Source organism: Lepidochelys kempii, chromosome 5, assembly GCF_965140285.1.
Source record: "Lepidochelys kempii isolate rLepKem1 chromosome 5, rLepKem1.hap1, whole genome shotgun sequence".
In the NCBI taxonomy this organism is placed as follows: Eukaryota; Metazoa; Chordata; order Testudines; family Cheloniidae; genus Lepidochelys; species Lepidochelys kempii.
Window position 1 is genome coordinate 95,185,183 of NC_136384.1, and position 16,896 is coordinate 95,202,078.

A 16,896-nucleotide genomic window follows, 5' to 3' on the forward strand; every position below is an offset into this window, starting at 1 on the left:
GATATAGATTTGTACTGCTTAGTTCCTCCAACAGCATGGCTTCCTCCTACAGCTCCTGACACATGCGCTTCATTGACTAATTGGGAGGCTTTTAACTAGTTCCAGGCAGCCCTTGATTGGCTTCAGGTATCCCAATCAAGCTAGCTATCTCCACTGCTTTATAGGAGGATTTTAATTGGACCCAGATGTCTTGATTAACCTGGAGCAACTGCCATATGGTTACCATGGTACCAGGGATTTGTTTGGCCTGGGGCTAACATACCTGTTCCTTGTTACTTTACTGTAGCCATCTGGCCTTGCCCCTTCACACCTGTATAAAGCTTATACTGGGTAAACTTATAAATTGTTCGCCCTCTATAATACTGATAGAGAGATATGTACAGCTGTTTGCTCCCCGCCCCCAGGTATTAATATATACTCTGGGTTAATTAATAAGTAAAAAGTGATTTTATTAAATACAGAAAGTAGGATTTAAGTGGTTCCAAGTAGTAACACACAGAACAAAGTGAATTATCAAGCAAAATAAAATAAAACACACAAGTCTAAGTCTAGTACGGTAATAAAACTGAATACAGATAAAATCTCACCCTCGGAGATGTTTCAATAAGTTTCTTTCACAGACTAGATGCCTTCCTAGTCTGGGCACAATCCTTTCCCCGGTACAGCCCTTGTTCCAGCTCAGGTGGTAGCTAGGGGATTTCTCCTGATGGCCACCCCCTTTGTTCTGTTCCAACCACTTATATATCTTTTGCATAAGGCGGGAATTCTTTGTCCCTCTGGGTTTCCACCCCTCTTCTCAATGGAAAATCACCAAGTTAAAGATGGATTCCAGTTCAGGTGACATGGTCATATGTCACTGTAAGACTTTATTACCCACTTGCCAGTCCACAGGTATACAGGAAGACTTACAAGTAAAACAGAGCCATCTACAGGTAATTGTCCTGGTTAATGGAAGCCATTAAAATTCCAAACCACCATTAATGGCCCACACTTTGCATAACTACAATAGGACCTCAGAGTTATATTTCATATTTCTAGTTTCAGATACAAGAGTGATACATTTATACAAATAGGATGACCACACTCAGGAGATTAAACTTTGTAATGACACTTTACAAGAGCCCTTTTGCATGAAGCATATTCCAGTTACATTATATTCACACTCATTAGCATATTTTTATACAATCACATAGAATGCAATGCCGCACAATGCTTTTAAGTGACAACAATGAATTTTGTCAGATCATAGAATCATAGACTATCAGGATTTGAAGCGACCTCAGGAGGTCATCTCCTCCAACCCCCTGCTCAAAGCAGGACCAATCCCCAATTTTTGCCCCAGATCCCTAAATGGCCCCATCAAGGATTGAAATCACAACCCTGGGTTTAGCAGGCCAATGCTCAAATCACTGAGCTATCCCTCTCCCCCCAGATGGAGTGATGTGTAAAGCTACTGTTCCTTCATTTTGCCAGCAGGTGGAAAACTTTCCCTCACTGGTGTTGCACTCAAAATCAGAAAACCCTGCTATGCTCTGGCTGCCTCATTCCCTCCTTACAACCTAATATTATAGGGACCTCTTAAAATTTGATAAGTATGGAAAAAATTCCTATGAGCAATTGGGGCCAGACAAGTCTCTATTAATCTCACGCAATTTCCTGGTCATTTGAAATATGAGAGAGGAAAAACTGTGTGTGTAGAGAATACCAGAGGATGGACAGAGGGCACTGAGAAACTGGGAGGTTTACTTAAGAACTTGATACCAGCTGTGAAAAGCCCAAGGAATGGGTACAGTTGAAGGGTGTGAACATGCTGTCTTCTCAGGCACTTCTGAGTAGTTCCCAGGGATGTAGGGTAGTGACATTGAAGGAAGTTGTCCAAAAAGATTGTGTGGTTGGTAATAAATATGCTAGAGCAACTGACATAAATGAATGTCACTTTCAAATGTGTTTGCCTTTTCACCATTCAAGCTTTATTCTTTTTTCAATGTGCATTTCACTGAGCTTGGACACTGAAATTCAAGTGGTCTGATGAATGAAGTTTGCAGCCTGCAGAAAGTTTCACTTTCCGATTTTCATACCATAGCACTAGGCTGTCACGTTCGAGTTTCTATCAGTGAAGGGGAATGGTCTTCAACCCAAAAATTGAAAAGGAATTTTTTCATATTAATTTTTAAAAAGGAAAACATAAGCATGTCACTTCTTTTACATCTCCCTGCCCCATCACCTCAAGCACTTTCTTTAATCATAATCTAGAGTTTTGCCTAAATTATTTGGAAGTGTCATTTTAAAGGATGCACCATCACTTTAAAGGGACCCAGTCATCCCAGAGGCTCTGCACCCCAATCTCACATTCACTCCAGTGGGAAGTTCTCTGCGTGCATTTCCTGGCAAGTTGAAGCTTCAGGAGATAATATTTATATGAATGAGAGAGAAATTTTAAAATCTGAATCTTAACAAGAAAAGCTAAACTAAGAAAGCAATGGAAGTAAAGGCACATAGTCTTGCAGCATATTTGCATCAATCATTTGCCTGTTTTCTGGGAAAGGTTAGATGCAGACTCAGCTGGGTGAAATATTTGCTAGAATTTGATTAAATAATGTATATTTAAATTTTAGTGAAAATAGCAGGAAATTTTATTTGAATTTTTTCCTCTGTGTCAGCCAGGTTAACTTGAATGTGAAATAAGAGATTAGTTTAGCCCCTTTTCCTGTTTGCAAATAATCTACAAATAAATTCAGAAGATGCTAATGTGTTTATTTAAAATGATTTGACAAATGGTTTATACACATTCCACTCTGATTGCTCGGGACCTCCTCCCCACATCTTTTCCCAATGAGTATTTGCTATGCATAATTTGCTACTTGTTCTGTATGATCATTCACCTAAGTCAATGCTATTGTGTCTGTTCCCGGGGTGGTTGCCTTCAAATTCAAAACTGCTTTCAAGATGTCTGCATGAAGTTTTCTGGAGAAAATTATCTTTAAAATATGTATTTATATGAGTGTTTGTTATACTTTCTCATTACAGAGATGTTCTTTTCTAACAAAAACTCACATGTACAAATATTTCAAAAAATGTTTACAAATGGTCAAACATTTTTCATAAATGACTAATAAGTCTCAACTGTTTAGGCTGTAGCTGAAATATGTTGTTGGCAGCACTACTGTTGACTGACAACTCTTCAGAACTACTATCCACCTGCACAAAACTTGGTAGAGAGTTGGATCCTCCCAAGATCTGATGCAACCGGCACGTTTATTACTAGAATTTTAAATGTTGGATTTAGGTATTGTTGATGTTAGAACTGAAAGTTGAACACATTCTGTACACCAAACTGGTTGGAAACGTCTTTCTATATGTAACCATTCTGTTGAGTAGGACCTACAGCAGGTACTCACTGGGCTGAGGACAATGGGGGACACTTAAAACTATATAAATCTCCCCACTGTATTTTCCACTGAACGCATCCGATGAAGCGAGCTGTAGCTCACGAAAGCTTATGCTCAAATAACTTTGTTAGTCTCTAAGGCGCCACAAGTCCTCCTGTTCTTTTTACTTAAAACTATGTTCTGATGACAGCATCGTTATGCTAAATAGGGTACCTGAGTTGGGAAACCAGTTTGGCCAAGTTGGTGTTAAGGAGAATAGGGGTTAGGAGTGAAAGTTACTGAAGGTTGACAAAGAGTCAGATGACAAAAACAAAAGGTTCTAAAAAAAAATCACTAGGGGAAGACCCTTAGGACATGTGAGCAAGAGGGTGGAAGGGGGTGAACTGGCCAAGGTCAGATTAGCTGAGCTGGGGGAGAAGGCTCTGTTTTTGTGCATATAAGTGATGCATTGCAACAGAAGGATGTTGGATGACCCCAAGTGACCCTGATCCAGGCCCATAGAATGGCCTGGTGTGTTGAGGAAACTGAGGCAGGGAATTGTGTATAGGGTTTACAATTTTTGTTCCAATCTGTGTATTTTCTGTGTGATTAAGTAAATAGCAATAGTGTGTGTACTTCTGGGAGTACTTCTGGGAGAGGACATGTTTAAGCACATACTGAGCTTCAAAGACTTCGCAGTTGACATCTCGGACAAGCCCGCACTTGTAACACTGACAGTCCCTAGTTGTCAGCGGGCAGGATTGAACCTTGGACATTTGAATCTTAGTGTATGAACCTTGCCTGTATGAGCTGAAAGCCACATGCCTCTTAAGCCAAGGGTGTAGCAGAATCCTCAATCTCTAGATGGTTCAGGCACCAGCCCTAGCCTTGGGGCCATGAAAGTCAGTATATACAGCTTTCCTCTGGGTGTCTTCTGAGAGAAAGGACCCAGAATATCCACAGCTACATGCTGAAATGGAACCTCAATTATAGCAGCTGAAGGGGGGCCTTGACCTGTTCTTGGGCTTTCCCATCCTCTGGCACACCTCACAATACCAGACCTGGGTGGAAACGTCCTTGCCGATTCACTCCCAGTGGAATGACTTCCCCAAACGGTCTTTGGTCCTGCTCACCCCAGCATGGCCACTTTGGTGATTGTGGGCTAAGCACAAGAGCTTTTCTCTATACTTAGTTGGAACTACCAACTGTCTCGGAGGATGCCAGTCCTCCTTGTGCCCACCAGAAAGGGTCTCCTTGTGTAAGAGTCCTCCTTCTACAACAAACCTGGACCTATTAGAAGAGCTGAAAGGTGGTGGGTCACTCCGGGCCACCGTCCAAGCTCCCTTGAGGCTCTCATCCACTTCCTGCTCTGCCTGGAACTGCTCCCTTGATGCTGGAGACATTAGTTCCTCATTGGATTGTGGACTTGGTCTTGGTCCCATTGGAAGTGATGCAGGTGATAGGGGTGTCACCGTCGACTGTGAACTGCTCTCCGCTGGTGCAGTAGGTGGTATTACAGGCTCCGGTTGAACCTCTTGCACCGTTTTAGCTGCTGCTGCAGGTGCAGGCTCCGTGGCGCCCCTTGGTGCTGGCTCCCCTGACTCTGGTGAGGTTGTAAGCACGGGCTCTGGTGCTGACTGCTCCACCAGTTCCAATCCTTGGACTGGTTCCGGCTGGGTCCCAGGAACTGGATCTACAACTGCTGTCATAGAGTCTGGTCCGGGGTCTGGGTCTACCACCTCTGGCTGGGTCCCCGGGCCTGTGGTATCTGGGGACACAGACTGGGCCCTTATAGGATGCTCAGGAATTGAGTTAGGTGTGGAGGCCTGTTTAGCCTGGCTGCGGGTGACCATCCCCACCCTTTTCATTAGCCTCACATGGTTGCTAAGTCTTCTCCCAGCAGCATGGGAACAGGATAATTGTCATAGACTGCAAAAGTCCATATTCCTGACCAGCCCTTGTACTGGACAGGCAACTTGGCTGTAGGCACATTAAAAGACCTTAAAGGGTTGCACCATCACTTGAGCCTTTGGGTCAATGAATTTGGGGTCCACCAGGGATTTGTGGATAGCTGACACCTGTGCTCCAGTGTCTCTCCACGCAGTAATCTTCCTCCCACCTACACTCGCAGTTTCCTTTGGCTCTGGGGGTATTTGCGAGGCATCTGCGCCTGAAGACTCTCGGTGGGACCCTGGAGTGATGAGTTGCAGTTGGCTGGTGCTCTTGGGGCAGTTGGCCTTCACATGCCCCAGCTCATTACATTTAAAGCATCACCCAGCGGACTGTGGTCTGGGGCAAGGTGGGTGGTTGGAGAGTAGGGCGGTGGGATGAGAGGGCATCTGGGGGTCTCTCTGGCTGTGTGAAGGGCTCCTCCTTTCTATTTTGTTGCCACGAAGCAAGAAAAAAAAATAAAACTGCTTGTTGGACTCCCTGGTTTGTAGGCTGAACCCTTTGCATGCCTGTTCCCCCTCAGGAAAAGAAAAAGAAAAACCTCCCTAGCTTTGCAGACTGCCAAAAGGAAAAATGTGTCCTTTTAGAATCCTGAGGTCTGTACTTCTGTTTCAAAATGATCCCACTTCTCTGACACCATGTCAAGGTGGATTCCCCACTCTGGCAGTTTGAGTGCAGAAGGTGGGGGCCTGCAAGGACTCTAAAAGTTAATACTTGCCACTCCAGGCTTGTATTAATCTCCAAAGGTTACAGCTTTTCTCTGACCTTGGATTGGTAAATGCTGCCACCACCCAAGTGCAGAATCCCTTTGAGAGCCCAGGAAGGCACACTTGGGAATGCCTTACTGTGGGATACCCTCAAGCCCTTTCACTCCACCTCCAGGGATGAGCTGAAAAACGAAAAGGAAAAAAAAAAAAGAAATCAGCTGTTGCCACCAGCTAACTACAAAACATGTGCACAAACCACTTAAGACACAAAAATGCAATCCTGTTCTTAAAAAGGTAAATTTTATTTAAAAAAAAAACCATAAAGAAATAAGGAGAGAAAAACCTAATCACATCTGCCTAGACATTTCCTGATCTACTTACATATCTGGGGTTTTAAATGAGTAGTTTCTAGGTATGATACTGATGATTTTTCATACCTGGCCCCAAGCTTCTTACAGCATACCTGCTGCCCGGTCCGCCTTTCCAGCTGAGAGAGCAGACAAAGGGAGAGTTTTTCCTCAATTTTAAAAAGTTCTAGCCCAGTGTGCACTCACTTCCTTTTACCTATAAATCACAGTGAGACTTTTTAACCTTTTGCAGGTAAAGCAAGTAGAGAAGAGCTACTGAGAGGGACTTTATAGCTAACTGGCTGTCCATAAAAGGGAGGTACCTCCCCCGCTTCATTTATCACAATATCTTTATCAGATATTCTGTTATTGGTTCCAGTATTATGTATAACAGTTGTGAAATGTGTATACGAGCTTCAGATTCCAAATAAAGGAGACAAAAAGGCTTAAGAGACCGATATGTAAGTAGTTCAGTAATATGTGGCAAAAAGTCAATGTATTGATTTCAGACTTTTGTCATATCAAACATGAAAACTACAAACATGGAAAACATTAACAACCAGCAAGACTTTGAAGTAGACAGTCTGTATCCAAATCCAAAATGCATAATGAAATTGCACGCACATTCACGATATTAATAGTTTTATACACCCTCCCCACAAAAAAAATCCTTTGTTAACTTAAAGTTAAGGTTTCTAAACTGCATTTCTTAATCACTTTTTACTAAAAATTTTGGAAATCTCCAGTTTCCTTATACCCAGTGAAACAGATACAGCAGTTTCCTGCAATATCTTTAAGAGATCTTACTGAATTAAGTTTCAATAGCTCTGGAATCCATTGAACTATAAATGCAAAGTTTATGTGTTATTGTGGGATTGTATGAGAAGTGTTCATTTTAATCAATGAACCAGACAAGAATGAACTCACAAAGTTCAGTGGGTTTCGTAGCAAATACCTGGGAGGAGGGGAATGCAAATTCCCACAGTTGGATCCAACCTTTTGAAGCTATGCCCTGAGGAGAGCACCATTATATAACTGATTACATATTCATGGTCTCTGAAGATCCCAGACCCAGTTTATATAAAGGAAAGGCTAATCTATATATATGGGTTCTCGTTGTGAGCAAAAAGTGATTATGAACTTGTAATCACAGAAAAAAACCCTGTGTGGGGCTTGAAGGACTGACCACCTACCAGATCCATTCCTGGAATTGGGACTCTGGTAAGCTTATTAGCATCCATCATTTTATTATTTTTAATATATTTTCTCTGTGAGGCTTTCACCTTAAGAACAAAGTGCTTACCTAGAATTACCAGCAGGAGAGTGGGGTGGAGGGAGAGAAAACCTGGATTTGTGCTGGAAATAGCCCACCTTGATTATCATACACATTGTAAGGAGAGTGATCACTTTAGATAAGCTATTACCAGCAGGAGAGTGGGGTGGGGGAGAGAAAACCTTTTGTAGTGGTAAACACCCATTTTTTCATGCTTTGTGTGTATAAAAAGATCTTCTATACTTTCCACAATATGCATCCGATGAAGTGAGCTGTAGCTCACGAAAGCTTATGCTCAAATAAATTGGTTAGTCTCTGAGGTGCCACAAGTACTCCTTTTCTTTTTGCGAATACAGACTAACACGGCTGCTACTCTGAAACCTAGAATGGGTCGTGTGGTAACTTATAACTGTGAGCAGTTATGCTGTTTGTAGCTTTGGGAGAGAAAGCAAAATGGAGACACTGGCTGTTTGGGCCATCTAGCTTATTGGGGAACTCACAGTATAGTCAGGGAACTGTGCAACCTGGGCGGGGGGGGAACCCCAGTCAGGAGAGAGATGCAAGTCTCCACTGAGAGGTAATGGCTGAGGAACTGGGAGCCTAGATCGGGTGCCCTTACTGGACCATGAGGGGGAAATATAGGTGCAGTTGTCTTCAGCTGTGACACCCATGTCATACCTAATTCACTTAATTTACCTTTCAAACTCCTTTATACTCACCATCTCCTTTACAGTTCCAACATACAAGCCCAACAACACACACATCTAGTTTCTCACAATTATACTCAGCCACACAACCTTAGCTCTGGCCTCAGCAAGATTAAAATTCTGTATTGACTAACATATTTAAAGAGTTTAGAGTGCGCAATTAGTACAGAAAGATCAGAGTAACACATGCACATGTAAAAGGTGAGTATTATATACAGCAGGGGTTCTCAAACTGGGTGTTGTGACTCCTTTGGGGGTCATGAGGTTATTACATAGTGGGTCGCGAGCTGTCATCCTCCACCCCAAACTCTGCTTCACCTCCAGCATTTAAAATGGTGTTAAATATAAAAAAGTGTTTTAAATTTATAAGGGGGGGGTCGCACTCAGAGGCTTGTTGTGTGAAAGGGGTCACCTGTACAAAAGTTTGAGAACCACTGCTATACAGACTACAGATCATGTGGTGGATCATGGGGATCTGGCTCTTGCTGCCTTTAGGCAGTGAACACAAAGGTGTTTGTGGTTGTAAGGGATAAGGGAATAGGTAGGCTGGTCTAGCAGTCACAGCCGGGCTGGTGTCACCAACTCACAGATGGTCACAAGACAGTATTCAGTACACAGAACCACAGTAATCATGAGCTAGGATCCATAGGCGCCGACCCCATGGGTCCTACAGGGCTGGAGCACCCACAGGAAAAAAAAGTGGGTGCTCACCACCCACCAGCAGCACCCCCAATCAGCTCCTCACTCTCCCCCCCTCCCCTCCCAGTGCCTCCTGCCCACCGCAATCAGCTGTTCAGCAGTGCACAAGAGGCGCTGGGGGGGAGGAGGAGGAGGAGGAGGAAGAGCTGGGGCAGAAAGAGGTGGGGGAAGGCAGGGCATACTCAGGGGTGGGGTCTTGAGGGAAGGGGTGAAGTGGGGACGTGGTCTGGAGCAGAGAGGGGGTCAAGCCCACCCGGCAACTAAGAAAGATGGCGTCTCTGCTAGGATCAATGAGCAAAAGCCAGGATTAGAGTCAGGCCAGGGTCAGAGACCAGAGGTAGATACCAGGCTGGAATCAGGCAGTAAGAGTCAGGGTCAGAGACAGGAGAGCAAAGATAGCTGCCAGACTAGAATCAGAAGATAAGAGTCAGGCTGAGGCTTGGGTCAGAATTGGAGATCAACAAACAAGATGAGATCAGAAGTCTGCATAATTACTCAGACAATATCCTGGGACATCCTCTAGGGTTAAATAGTGAGCACAGGGAGCTGTCGCCCTGGACTCTTTCGGTGATATTTCCTGCAGCACCTAAACTCCACAGTGGTCGTTGGTTGTGACTCTGCATGACCATCCTAGTGCGAATGTAGGAACATGAGCTATTCCATTTTTGCAGACCCAGGTTCTAGTCCCACAGATCCTTACACTGAAGAGCCTATAAACAGTATTAGTGGCACTGGTAGTTACTACTTCAGTGTCAGAATTTAAGAGTACAGAAAGGTCGGATGACAATTATCACTGTGTTATAGTATGGCATTTCTTCATGAGTCAAACTTTGCCCTTTAATATAATGGTTCCTTAAATCTGTGTTACTGCTGTAAGGGCTAAGTCTGGGTTTTTGTTTTCATTTATCTCCTTGAGTTAGGGCCCAATCCTGCTACTGTTGACTTCCAAAAGAACAAGATTGAGTCTTTTCTGAGTCTCTAGTAATAAAAAATAGTTACAGGTAAAACCTGGTACTTTGTATGTCCTTGTGTAGAAATAAAATGATGAAGATGTGGACAAACAAAGGATTATGAGGGCTACTGCTTTATATGTACTAGAGTTGATGTAAGACTATTTCATCTTGACTAAAAATCCTTTAAAAACAGTGAACAAAGAAACATTTAGGTGTTTTAGTCCTAGTTAAAGGAAAAAGGCTTTCTCCCTTCTACAAAATATAAACCTTTGAAAGAGGTCAAGCTTGTAAGAATTTTTAGTCCATTTGGTTTTAATGATCTTTGACACAATGTACAAACTATTTTAAAAGAAGACACCAAAATACTTACTGTAAGATATAGGCTAGGGTATTTGTGCCACTAGGTTATAGATACACATATACACAATACCTTTGGTACCTCACAATGAGATCTTATAGTGCAGTTAAGTGAATCAAAAGCTTAGTTCCCCAGATCTAAATACCATTTTTAAATAGTAATTTTCTCCACCACTATACAGCTCTTAATATTAGACTCCAGAGTCTCAGTGAAGATGTATTTTACTGTGAAGCAATAATCTTTGCAATTAATGTTTTTGCTGCAGTAATACCAACATGAGGGGGAAGGGGGGAATCACACCCTTAATTGAACCATGAGATAAAGTAATAAACTAAAAGACACCTTGGGCCAGAACCAGCCTATCACATATGTGTACTTCCTAAGCTGATTGTTTAGGAGTTTCTCATCATATGGGAAAAGTGGCAGGAGAATTCCCTTAGCCTTTCAAGATACATAGCAAGTATTTTTATTTATTTATATTTTTTGGTAAAGAATTATAAAATGTATATAGAGGACATACTGTAACAAACTGTGTAATAGCACATTTAGCAACAGAACTTAGATATTGTAAGATTTGGAGGGAGGTTTTATACTATTTTGCCCAATGGGACAAAATGCTATTGGGAAGATTTAAAGTAAGGCCCTGTCTACGCTAGCAAGTTTCTGCACAGCTAAGCAGCTTTCTGTGCTGTAACTCCCAAGGTGTACACACTGCCAAGCCACTTAGCATGCAGAAACTGCGCAGTTGTAGTGCTTTAAAAAAACCACCCCAACGAGTGGCATACAGCTTTCTGCGCCAAGGCTACAGCCCTGCAGTGCCAGTGTAGACACCCTGCTGGATTACAAAGCTGCGACTGGCCTCTGGGAGGTGTCCCGCAATGCCTGTTCTCACCTCTCTTATCGGTTTGAACTCTACTGCCCTGCCCTCAGATGACCAACCGTCAGCCCCACCCCATAAATTCCTTTGGAATTTTGGAAGTCCCATTCCTGTTTGCTCGGTGATGCATGCAGTGGTCTCAGCGCATCTTTCCAGGTAGCCAGGCCTGCTCCATGCACCAGGCGATCCCCCGCTTGGAGCAATGCTGAGCTGCTGGACCTCATCAGCATTAGGGGAGAGGAGGCTGTCTAGTGCCAGCTGTACTCCAGCAGTAGGCATTATGATACCTACGGACAGATTTCACAGTGCATGACAGACAGAGGCCATGACCAGGACACCTTGCAGTGTAGGGTCAAAGTGGAGTAGCTGCGGAATGGCTATCACAAGGCGCGGGAGGCAAATTGCTGCTCCAGTACTGCACCCACGAGCTGCTGGTTCTACAAAGAGCTGGATGCGATACTCGGCGACAACCGCACCTCCACTGCGAAGGCCACTGTGGATACTTTGGTGGCTTGTGTGCCAGTCGAGAGTGGACCGAGGCAGGAGGAGGAAATCTTGGGGGGGGGGGGGAGAGGAGAGGGGGACCCAGAGGCAGAGGACGACTCAGAGGTTAGAGATGCATGCAGCCAGGAGCTCTTTTCTACCCCAGAGGCTAGCCAGTCACAGCAGTCAGATCTTGGCAGAGCGCAAACAGGAGAAGAGGCCCCTGGTAAGTGGATCTGATTTTGGCAATCGCTGAAGTGAGTTGTTGTGGGCAAGAGGGTTGCAGAAAGCAGGCTTGTCTCCCACCTCATGCCTACTCTGAGCAGCGGAACAGGCTGTTTATTGACTCCCTCACTTCATGGGAATCTCCTTCAGAGATCTCCAAGAAACTCTCGTGGAGATACTGGGCAATCCGCTGCCATAGGTTTTTCGACAGCTCCTTTGTTTCTTGCCTCATTAATTGTAACTTTCCTGCGCCACTGTGCTGTCACAGGGGGAGGGGGGCGCGGAAGGGCGGGGAGAGCATTGCTGCACACAGGCGAGCCGCATAGGGGCCAGGGCAGAAGCCGCAGTTTTGGAGAAGACCCTCCCTTGATTCCCTGCTCACCCTCAGCATCAAGATATCTTCCATAATGATCACATCCTGTGGAAAGTGTGGAGATAGGAATGATTATCAGGCCCCCTCTACAATGCTGGCTCTCCCCAAGAGCCACGTGCCCAGTGTACAGCAGGGTCCGGGAAGAGTGATTTACCCTGCCCCTGCAGCTACTCACCATTTTGGGGGTCTCGTGGCTCATGTGTGCTTGCCTGGGGTCAGCCAGTTAGTGACAGGTGAGAGTGTACTGGTGGGGTTTTAAATCACTGAATCAGCATTGTGTGTGTTGCAAATACTGCTTCTGTAAAATGTTGTGTTTAAACTTCACGGAGATGACCATGGGAGCCCACCCTCCCTCTTTGTTATCGGCGGCTGAATGGCTGTGCAGAATTAGAAAGCGGCCAAGAAGAACCAAGGAGGACTGTGTGTGTGATGTTATGATGCACTCCGCTGCCAAGAAACAGGAATGGAAGAGTGGTGGGACAGCGAGAAGAGGGACCGAAAGGGGAAATGCAGCACGCCAGAATGAAGACACAGATCGGCTCTTAAAGGTTAAGCAGACACGCTCCAGGAGATACTAGCTCTTCAAACCAAGCAGCTCCACGCCCACCCTCCCCAGCAGTCACTGTTGCAAAACTCTTTTCCATGTGCCTCCCAGAGACACTGCCAACACACTCTTATCAACCTCCTGGCTCCAGTCTATACACATGGCATTCCACTCCTCCCCCTCACAGTCCAGAACCGTGGACTCTCACTACCCCGTGCACTCAACACCCATCCCTCTGCAGTTTGGCCCTGCTAAAGTAAAGTACTCGCTTCACTGTAGTGCAAAGAAGGTTGGATATGATCCCTGGACATACACAAATCTTTAGCCATCCTGGGACCCCTCCTCCTCCTCAGCCCTTCCCTTCACCCTCACTGCTGCTGGTTTTTGTTGTTTGACTCACGCCTCCGGTTGTCTTTTATTAAAAGAATTGTGTTGGTTTGAAAGCAATCTTTATTCTATCAATTGAATGCAAAAAGAAGGCTGCAAAGCAACATACAATTATGTTAAATCTATATATTGCATCATGTGCACCAATCACCTCCTAGCATTACAAGCACTGCACTCCAGAGCATATCAACAAATATTAGTGGCTTTCAGCTCCAAATTGCTGCTTCAAGGCATCCCTGATCCTTATGGCCCCACGCCGTGCCCCTCTAATAGCTCTGGTCTCTGGCTGTTCAAACTCAGCCTCCAGGTGCTGAGCCTCTGCGGTCTAGCCCTGAGTGACGCTTTCACCCTTCCCAAATATTATGGAGCGTACAGCACGCGGCTATAAGCACAGGAATATTGTCATCAGCCAGGTCCAGCTTCCCACAGAGGCAGCACCAGCGGGCTTTCAAATGGCCAAAAGCACACTCAACAGTCATTCTGCATGTGCTCAGCCTGTTGTTGAACAGCTCCTTGCTGCGTTCAAGTTGCCCAGTATATGGCTTCATAAGCCACGGCATTAAGGAGTAGGCACGGTCTCCCAAGATCACAATGGGCATTTCGACTTCCCCTACGGTGATCTTCTGGTCCAGGAAGAAAGTCCCTGCTTGCAGCTTCCTGAACAGGCAAGCATTCCAAAAGATGCATGCGTCATACACCTTTCTGGACCAGCCTGTGTTAATGTCTGTGAAACACCCATGGTGATCAACAAGCACCTGGAGAACCACTGAGAAATACCTCTTGCAATTAAGGTACTCAGTGGCTAGGTGGTCTGGTGCCAGAATTGGAATATGCGTGCCACCTATTGACCCTCCGCAGTTAGGGAAGCCCATTTGTGCAAAGCCATCTATAATGTCATACACGTTGCCCAGAGTCACGGTCTTTCAGAGCAGGATGCGATTAATGGCCCTGCACACTTTTGTCAATACAAGTCCAACAGTCGACTTTCCCACTCCAAACTGGTTAACAACCACCAATTGATAGCAATCTGGAGTAGCCAGCTTCTACAGTGCAATCGCCACGTGCTTCTCCAACGGCAGGGAAGCTCTCATTCTTGTGTCCTTGCACCGCAGGGCTGGGGCAAGCTCATCACACAGACCCATGATTGGGGTTTTCCTCATGCAAAAGTCCTGCAGCCACTGCTTGTCATCCCAGATGTGCATCACGATGTAATCCCACCACTCAGTGCTTGTTCCCCAAGCCCAAAAGTGGTGTTCCACTGTGGTCAGCACCTCCAGGAATGCCACAAGTAATCTCGTGTCATAGCTACTAGGCATGGCGAGATCAATGTCTCACTCCTCTTGCCTTTGTAGTTTAAGGAATAACTCCACTGCCACTCATGATGTGTCGGTCAGAGAGAGCAGTATACAGGTCAACCGTTCGGGATCCATTCCTGCAGCCTGAAGAGGCAGGGTTTGCAGTATGGAAACCATTGAAAGATGGCGCCAAATGCGGACGGAAGCACACGGATTGCTGGGATGCAAAGCAATGCATTACGGGTCATTGGGACAGGACCCAGGATTCCCCGCAACCCTCCTCCGCCTTCCCACAAGTCTTAGCGGCAGAAGAGAAAGAGGTGCTCTGTGGGATAGCTGCCCAGAGTGCACCACTCCGAATACTGCTGCAAGTGCCACAAGTGTGAACACGATATTGCGCAGGCAACTGACAGTGTGAACATACAACAGTGGTTTCCCTTCAGCGCCCTCTGAGCGGTGCTGTAACTCTGCCAGTGGAGACATGCCCCAAGTCTTTCTCGCTAACTGTAGAGTCATGTTTCAGAGTAGCAGCCGTGTTAGTCTGTATTCGCAAAAAGAAAAGGAGTACCTGTGGCACCTTAGAGACTAATCAATTTATCTGTACTCCTTTTCTTTTTGTACAGTCATGTGCATGCAGATATTTCTACAAATCTGTTTCGTATTCTGTAAGATCATTGATCATGCTGATGTTTCTCAATGACGGAGAAAGAAAATCAGGATATGCAGTCAAATGCTTTTATCACATCAAGATTCGACTATTGCAATGCATTCTGAGGGCTTGCCTACACTTAAAATGCTGCATCTACACCACGATAGTGCTTCATTGAAGACACTATGCTGATGGGAGGGCTTCTTCAATACTCCACCTCCCCAAAAGGCAGTAGCTAGGTTACCAGCTACATTTAGATTTGGAAGCTGGCAGTGGTGCAAAAGCAGCCATCCACCAGATAAATGGGGTATGCTATAAAGAGCACGACACCTAAGACCTGTGAACTTTTGGATAGATTTAAAGGTGCCATCTTTGATCTATCAACCCCTTAACATGCTAGTACTAGCCTACCTAAGACCACCTCACCTCTTTATATACTGCTACAAGTGCAGTCTGTGGAAGAGCGGATTCTAAATTCCCATTGATATGAGAAGGGGCTTGTTGCCAAGATCACACTAAGGATATCAGGATGTCTGGAACATCCTCCTACTCCAATATAGCCTACACCTGCTGACTTTAAGATCATGGTGAAGGACCCATTTGTTTCAACTGGCCTTTGAGGAGAGTTTGGTCAGCATCTCAGTTCTCCCTACATACTAGGTGGTATTGGTATTTAGACCTGTTCCAATGGAGCAAGCTGTTTGTTTTTGTATTTTGAATCGGCAAGGTGTGCAGATAGTTTATACAAAAGTGTTTTATTGCTCTGAATTGAAAGAAAAATAATAAATGTAACCGAGACACAGCTAGTACCACATCCTGTTACCTGATGCGCATTTTGTCCCAGGTACTCTCTGTATGCCAAAAGTTGTGGCATCTCTTAGAAGCAAGCATGTAGCTTTTCTTTACCTAGTTACCACGTCTCTCATACCACTATCTGGTGTATGCCAGAGAAACAGGACAACGTTCTCTTCAATGACGTATGAGTTTTTCTTCAATAAATCAACTACCACAGGTCACTTTTGATTAACTGAAGTAGACACATCAGTATGAAATTATTAGATAATATTTTCAAATAGTTAATTTTCTGTACACAAGTATTACTCAGGGTCTAAACAATCTGATAAAATTATAGTTTTGTCATATACTGCTTATTACCTGCTACAAAGCATGTTTAAGAACCTGCTGTCACTCAAAGACCTCTGTCTCCCTCTAACCATAACCTTGTGCATGACCTTTTCTTAGGGAAATGTGACTGCTTAGAGAAGCCAGCTATAGCCCAATTCTTCTGTAAAGGTTTTAATCCATAGATCAAGGACCAGCTGCTTTCTTCACACTATAGTCTTGTTGAAATTTCATTATTTATCCTGTGTTGATACAGTCACTTGCCCCTGTCAACAACAGGTAAAGGTATTTGCTTGAGAGCCCTGGTGATCTAGCAGATTAGACTAACTTGTGGTGCTAAACCTTGTTCTGTGACCTTTTCCATAACCTCTGATAATCAGTCAGTGAAATCAACCTACTGCATAATTAAATGACAACTGTAAAAGTGCTATTTAAATGTGCAATAATAAGCAAAGTTAGTGACAAAGTGGAAATAGATTTTAGTACCTCCTTTCTCCCAGCCCTGTGCATAATTCACTAATCCCTATGGTTTTGGGGGACTAAAAGCATCACTTCCAACTCTTCAAGAGTGAATTCTTT